The following is a 6,680-nucleotide window of genomic DNA, read 5'->3' on the forward strand; positions in this document are numbered from 1 at the left end:
TCTGGCCTTGGAGCCGCCTCTGGCTCCAGCCCCAGCTCTGCTAGGGCTCGCCCGTTCCCCCCGCCGCCTCCCTCCGTGCCCAGCAAACCGGCGCTTCTCGGTTCCCCTCACCGCATTCACCCCCAGGCACCTGGCGTCGCATTCTCCTCCTCGTGCCTTCCCCGTTCCGTCCCCGCCGTTACCACACGGCAGCCCCTCCTCCGCACCGCGTGAGCGCGTGCACGCTCCTCCGTAGCCCCGGTCTCTTTCAACAACACCCCCTTCTCCCAAAACACAGCTAACGCTTGCTTCATACTCTCAAATCTCATTTTCTCGTGCGCTTGTCTTCCTACGCATTTTGTTTGTCAGACCGGTCAGTATTACACGATTTCCCCCTAGTACAGATCAGGAGGGAGAGTCTCGGCCCATTTCAAATACAGCTGTTAGGAACGGGAGCAAACAGGGAACGAACTTCCCACTCCCTCCTAACTCCCACCGTTACGGTGCAAAAAACTTTAAAAAGCTTGCAAAAGAAGCTCAGGCCAACTGCAGCACGAGATTGTGCAGCACAGATAAATAAGTTCTGCTACCAAGGCAGTCAATTGTTAAAAAAATGTGTCTATCGACTAAACCAGACCCCGCTGTCTACGTGAGGCTGAGGAAGACGTAACACAGGAACTGGACGTAAAGCATGATTTTCCCTTAGTCACTCGAGATGACTTGCTTGTCTGGAAGTCATGAGGCAAACTTCCTGTAATGCTCTCTCACTTTTTTGTGTTCCTGAAGTATATAAATAGCTTTGCCAGATGAGAGACCTTTCAGAAACCTGAATGTTGCATGAATAATACCTGAGGTACGCTAATTTAAAGGAAATATATTATCAGTAGTTCTTCTATATCTTTCCTCAGGTCGTCAGAAGAGAACTGTATTTCCTAACCCCATGTCATCTAAAGAAAGGAGGGGTTTATTTCCATCAGTAACTATTACTGAAAATTAGAATCAGAACTAATAATTTGACTTGTGAAATAAATCAAGTTTCACTTAGCTACATGAAGAGTATCTACATATAATTTCAAAATACTACAATTACTAAAGGGATTTAGTTCATTTATATGAGTCACCTCTGGTTTAAAAAACAACAGTCAAATCTGGCCTCACATGACTTTCCAAATCTGAGCACACAAAAATTACAGTGCAAGTCCCAGCATAATTTATACTCCGCAGTGGGCCTCTCAAAGCACTCATCAGAATCAATACCTAGTAGGCGAATGTCTAAATCCACATACCATGCTGACCGGTGGCATACTCCTTTTCCTTACGTCTTACCCCAGAGTTGCCTAACCTATCAACCGCGCTGTCTTTTGCAACCCTTCCTCAACCCCCCCCCTTTCAAATTAGCTGTCATCTTCTCCAAGGTACCTTCAGACAGTCCCTAGTGACGTAGTTAAATGCATGTCAGTTCCTCAAATGAGTAACTGATGGCTTCTAGTGATTCAATAGTGCCCCAAATGGGTAAGTTTTAATCTTAACGGTGAGTCAAAAAGATTACAGTCTACACAACATGGATTTTGGGATCAATGTAGAAACCTGTATACACCTAAAATAAATGCAGAAAATGTCCTGGTTTCATAGATGGAAATGAAAGGAAACCTTTTTCCCTTTTAGCAAAAATGAACAGCGAATTTAGGAGAGAGAGACGTTTTCTGTTCTTATCAAACACTAGTGAGTTCAGTAAGATTTAGGCCAAAGGTAGATTTCAGCCACCTCTAGAACGACCTTCAGAGTCACATCATCTGAATACAAGTCTCTGGCCCCATCAGTGTACTGTGAAATAGCACCACTTACAAGTAGCTGCACAAAGAAAGAAAGAAAATGGACCCACCCTCTGAAAATGCTGCATTTTAGAGAGGAAAAGTAGGGTATGTCCTGGCTACAAATATACTAGGCTCGAAAGCACTTTTAAGTTTCCAGTCCAAAGGCCGTGTCCAACTCATCATGGCCCAACTCCATAACAAGACAAGACCCAGGATTACACAAACTCTTTATCCTGCCATCCTCATTCTTGTTTCTATGGAAAAGTAGTTCCAAGACACAGGCCACACGAGAGCCACGGCACACTCCAGAGACGCTTACCTGGACAATCAGAGGAACAGATCTATGAGAAACATCATGCAGGGACTCAGTAAGTGAATACGGACATAGTCTACCTTGATGAAACATAAAAATTAAAATGTGATTCAGAAATCTTTCTTTCAAGTGCAGCTTTCCTTCAAATGAATAAACTTATTTCCACAGAACCCCGAGGAATGTATTTGGTATACAGTATACAAACAATAAATATAAAAAATTCAGAACTGACATTTTAAAGATGATCTTCTAAATAAAAGTGGCCTGCTTTACAGCTTGCAAAGGACTCCAGAGGAATTTTTGATCCCCTCTGAAATTTGGGTGCTGTTATTTAGGAACTAAATGACACATTTGAATTCCAGTTTCATCCAGGCTAGAAGAATTTGATTTCCATGTCTCTCTTTTCCATGTCTACCTGTACAACAACTGCGGGTTCATACTTTTGAAGACTATATACATCTTTGTAGGTACAGTTCATGTTCCTCAACTGCATCTTGAGAGTCATATAAAAAGACCTTATTTTCACACTTGCTTTAGAAACAAACTAAAAATTACCGAAACCTCAACTCTGAATATTACTGGCCTTTCTGCAATAAAGATCTTACAAGGGCTCTTTGTACAACATGATCTGCTACATTTACCTTTTGAATCAAAGGCAGAGGTGTATGCATGGCACCGTGCAGTTAGCCGTGCATGAAACCAGTCGAAATGTTCAATGTTACTGTTAACATTCTTAAAAATACTGCAGTGAAAATCCGTAATTGATACAACAGACTCCATTCAAGTGCAAATAAGAAAACATAGCCTTAAAAACAAAATATCTATAAAAGCTTAACAAGAATAAATGTTTACAGGCACTTTTAAGGTAATATTTGGGACTCACCTACAAACTGCAGGAACAGCAAAGAGTACAGCTGGAATTTGGAACAGGAAGCAGCAACCACCCAAAACGATTACGATATACAGAAGCATTTCTACAGCTCAGGAGGTGCTAGGGAAGACGTTTGTCATCAGAAGCCCTAAGTTCCAGAGCAGTGAAGCTTTGTCCTAATGTCAGCTACCCTCTTCCTATTTATACTTCGTAACAACAACACTCCAGTCACTTCTGTCTTTTTTGGAAGCCGGATCAGGCAAAAATTTCTCTGTCTTTACTGGTGTGAACGGCAAACAGTTATTGGATTCACTACATCACTCTGTTTTTAATAGAAACAATCTAGGAATCTCATGAAGCTCGAGAGGAAAATGTAAAGTCCTGCACCTGGTGAGGAATAACCCCATGCACCTGCACAGCCTGGGGGCCAGACAGTTGGAAAGCTGAGGGTCCTGCCAGACAACGAATTGGCCATGAGCCAGCAATGTGCCCTTCTGTTCAGTACCCAGAATATCATTAGCCTTCCTTGCCGCAAAGGCGCAAAATAAAAAATAACAAAGTCAAACGAAATTTGTAAATAAAGAACACACCAGGATCCTTATTCATTTGGTAACTAGTAAGGAATTATGGAGTGAAGGACTCCGTAAGTGAAGTGGAGCGAATCTAGCATCTATTAAGTATAACCCAATGACATTATACTTTCCTATCAAGAATCCCCTTTAGCAAGAAACTAAATCGAGACTTTCACAGTCTACTCTGGACAAAGAATTTGCCTATTTAATGATTCCTCATGAGTTCAACACCATTTTGAGAATATCTGTAATATGTGGCATACTTACAGATGAACTATACTAAGATGCAGAAATTTTTTCTTAATTTAGTTAGAACTGTAAAGTTCAAAGCTCTTTCTGTAGTTAGATGCCTTAAGTCACTGTGTTTTGAGTTCTCTTTACTGCACTTTTAATATTCCCTCTACTCGTAAGTGTACTGCAGCGTATTTAATGCTTACACACATGCAACATAACTCCACCTAACAGATATGGGTTTTGTGCCTTCACCTCAGTTCCAAGTGTTTATGAGGTTATCCAGACTCTGTGCAGGCTTCTGCAAGCACAGCAACCCTGTGTTCTGCTCACTTACACTACTGCCTTGTTGAATACTGAATCAAGTCCAATGATCTGGGTGCAGATGTTGGGGGGTGTCATTTACCCTGGCACGTCATCCTCTCCGAACACATCTTTCAGAAAACGCATTCTTCAAAAACAACAGGACCCGTCAGCTACAAAAGTGAGACCACAGACCACCGGTCAGTTTTCTCAGCAGCTGGTCTATGCCTGTGGACGTCCACTTCTGAAAAACAGACCAGCTGCAGTAACACTCTTCTGCCTCTAGAAAAAAAAAACACTGACCTCTTAAATGCTGTGAGTGTTCTACAACTGAACGCTATCCAGAGAGCACGCGTTGCACTCTGCTGACTACGCTGCAGAGAGATCGGGGCTTTGGTAGGGGCAATGTTGACAGATGTGAAGGACACACCAGTCCTCTTTTTTTGTCTTTTTAACATGTTTGGTTAACACCTCTTTCCTTATCTAGCCTCTTATATCATTTGAGTAGCTGTAAGAGATACTGATGGTTTAGGTATTTTGCCAACTTCACTTTCACTGTTACTCCTCTCCATTCCTAGGCACCTCTGTCCCTCCTGAAAATACCTTCAGAAAGTACATACCTCTAAGGTTTGCATTAAAAATTCTACCGGTGGCTATACATTTCTATGATGTAATGATTCAAGTAAAGTGGAGCAACAAAGCAGAAGATTTTGCAGGATGGAACTGTCCTCCTTAAGAAATTAGTCAGAGGGTGGGGTCATGACAAATAAAACTTTCTCCCTCTCAAAAACTGTAGTTTTCCCAGTCCTTTGGGACAGGCAATGGAGATCATACTTCCTTTTCCTGGAAAACCAAGATTACCTGTAAAGACACGTAAAAATGTCTTCAGCTCCTAGACTCAACCAATTTTGCTGGGCCTCAGGCACTGCACTGCTTGCTTCAGAAGCTCCACAAGAATCAGTGGCTTTTGCTCTTCTGCAATTACCTTCATCTAGCCCGTAAGCAAATGGCCTAAATTCAGGTAATGGTAGACAGTCAAAAACTGGTTTTACTGATCTTTAAGATTAGCAACGTATGTCTCACTGGCTGTATGCTATCTACCCAAAACAAACCACCCAGCCTTGCTCATCTTTGCACATTACTACAATGAATCCCTAAGCAGGTACAAATGGGTACTACAGCAAAACTGAACCAAAAGCCAGAGCAGACATAATGTGCAGGGAAAATAAAAAACTTCTATGGTATCAAAAGTATTTCAGATTCTCCCTCTGTATTAACTGATTTCAACGAGTAGCTTCTAAAATATTGGAAGCTACTAATCTGTGCCACACCATAGCTCTCACAAGACAATACTGTATCCTACCTATCCTCTTCTAGTTAGAACCCTACCCCTGTGTACCTCCACACAGGTGGTAGGAATCATAGAATCATTTACGTTGGAAAAGACCTGTAAGATCATCGAGATCAACCATAAACCTAGCACTGCCAAGTCTACCACTAAACCATGTCCCCAAGCACCACATCTACACGTGTTTTCAATACCTCCAGGGATGGTGACTCAACCACTTCCCTGGGCAGCCTGTTCCAACATTTGGCAACCCTTTCGGTGAAGAAATATTTCCTAATATCCAACCTAAACCTCCCCTGGCGCAACTTGAGGCCATTTCCTCTTGTCCTATCGCTTGTTACCCACCTCGCTACAACCTCCTTTCAGGTAGTTGTAGAGAGCGATGAGGTCTCCCCTCAGCCTCCTTTTCTCCAAGCTAAACAACCCCAGCTCCCTCAGCCGCTCCTCATCAGACTTGTTCTCCAGACCCTTCACCAGCTTCATTGCCCTTCTTTGGATGCACTCCAGCACCTCGACGTCTGTCTTGTAGTGAGGAGCCCAAAACGGAACACAGTATTCGAGGTGCAGCCTCATCAGTGCCGAGTGCAGGGGGACGATCACTCCCCCTATACACTGGATTGTGTGCTGTAAGCACAGGAGTGGAGCACCGACTCCTGAATTTCCTAAGCCCTGAGTAGCCTAAGGAGTGCTACTTTCTGTACTGCACTTTAAAAGCCCATCACAAGTTGCATGGATGCTAATAATAGCAATATCAACACACGCTCGGGTTTGTAAGTCAACATTTGTATAAATAGCAGTAGAGCCACAGCAGATCAGTGCAGAAAGCTCACTTCATCTGGATGCAAAAGGAGAGACATCTCAAGCAGGCATATTTGCAGGTGGTGCCACCTCAGTAAAGGATGAGGAAGTTATCTGCAGAATGCACAATACCACAATCAAACTGACCAAGGGGGAAGAAAAAAAAGCCAGGACGCTCATAAAAGCCTTTCTTATGTGAGGAGACAACGAAGAAACTGTGATCACCCCCTGGAAAACAGAGACGGCAGCGCAGAACAAACCTCAACCACGGAAGGCTCTTTGTACGGTTAAGTCCATCGCTCAGGTCCTGCTCCTCTCGGCGGCCGCGGCAGCGTTCCAGGCGGGCAGGATCCAAGCCCGCGGGGCGCTCTACGCCAGCATCGGGGAGCTCGTGTGGCTGCCTTGTGCTCTGGCCTGCGCGGCCCAAGGCGCCCACGGGGCTCGGCTTCGG

General features: G+C 43.7%; 1 protein-coding gene across 1 annotated transcript in view; it reads right to left on the bottom strand.

Moving 5' to 3' along the window:
- Nucleotides 1-6,561, bottom strand: part of CCDC57 (coiled-coil domain containing 57) — a 32,404-nt gene extending 25,843 nt beyond the window's left edge. Inside the window, exon 1 of the mRNA XM_009324608.1 lies at nucleotides 6,490-6,561. The gene's annotated coding sequence lies outside the window, so the exon portion shown is untranslated. The remainder of the gene's footprint in view (nucleotides 1-6,489) is intronic.
- Between the last annotated feature and the right edge of the window lie 119 nt (nucleotides 6,562-6,680).

The sequence above is a fragment of the Pygoscelis adeliae genome, unplaced genomic scaffold, assembly GCF_000699105.1.
Source record: "Pygoscelis adeliae isolate BGI_AS28 unplaced genomic scaffold, ASM69910v1 Scaffold445, whole genome shotgun sequence".
Taxonomy (NCBI): Eukaryota; Metazoa; Chordata; class Aves; order Sphenisciformes; family Spheniscidae; genus Pygoscelis; species Pygoscelis adeliae.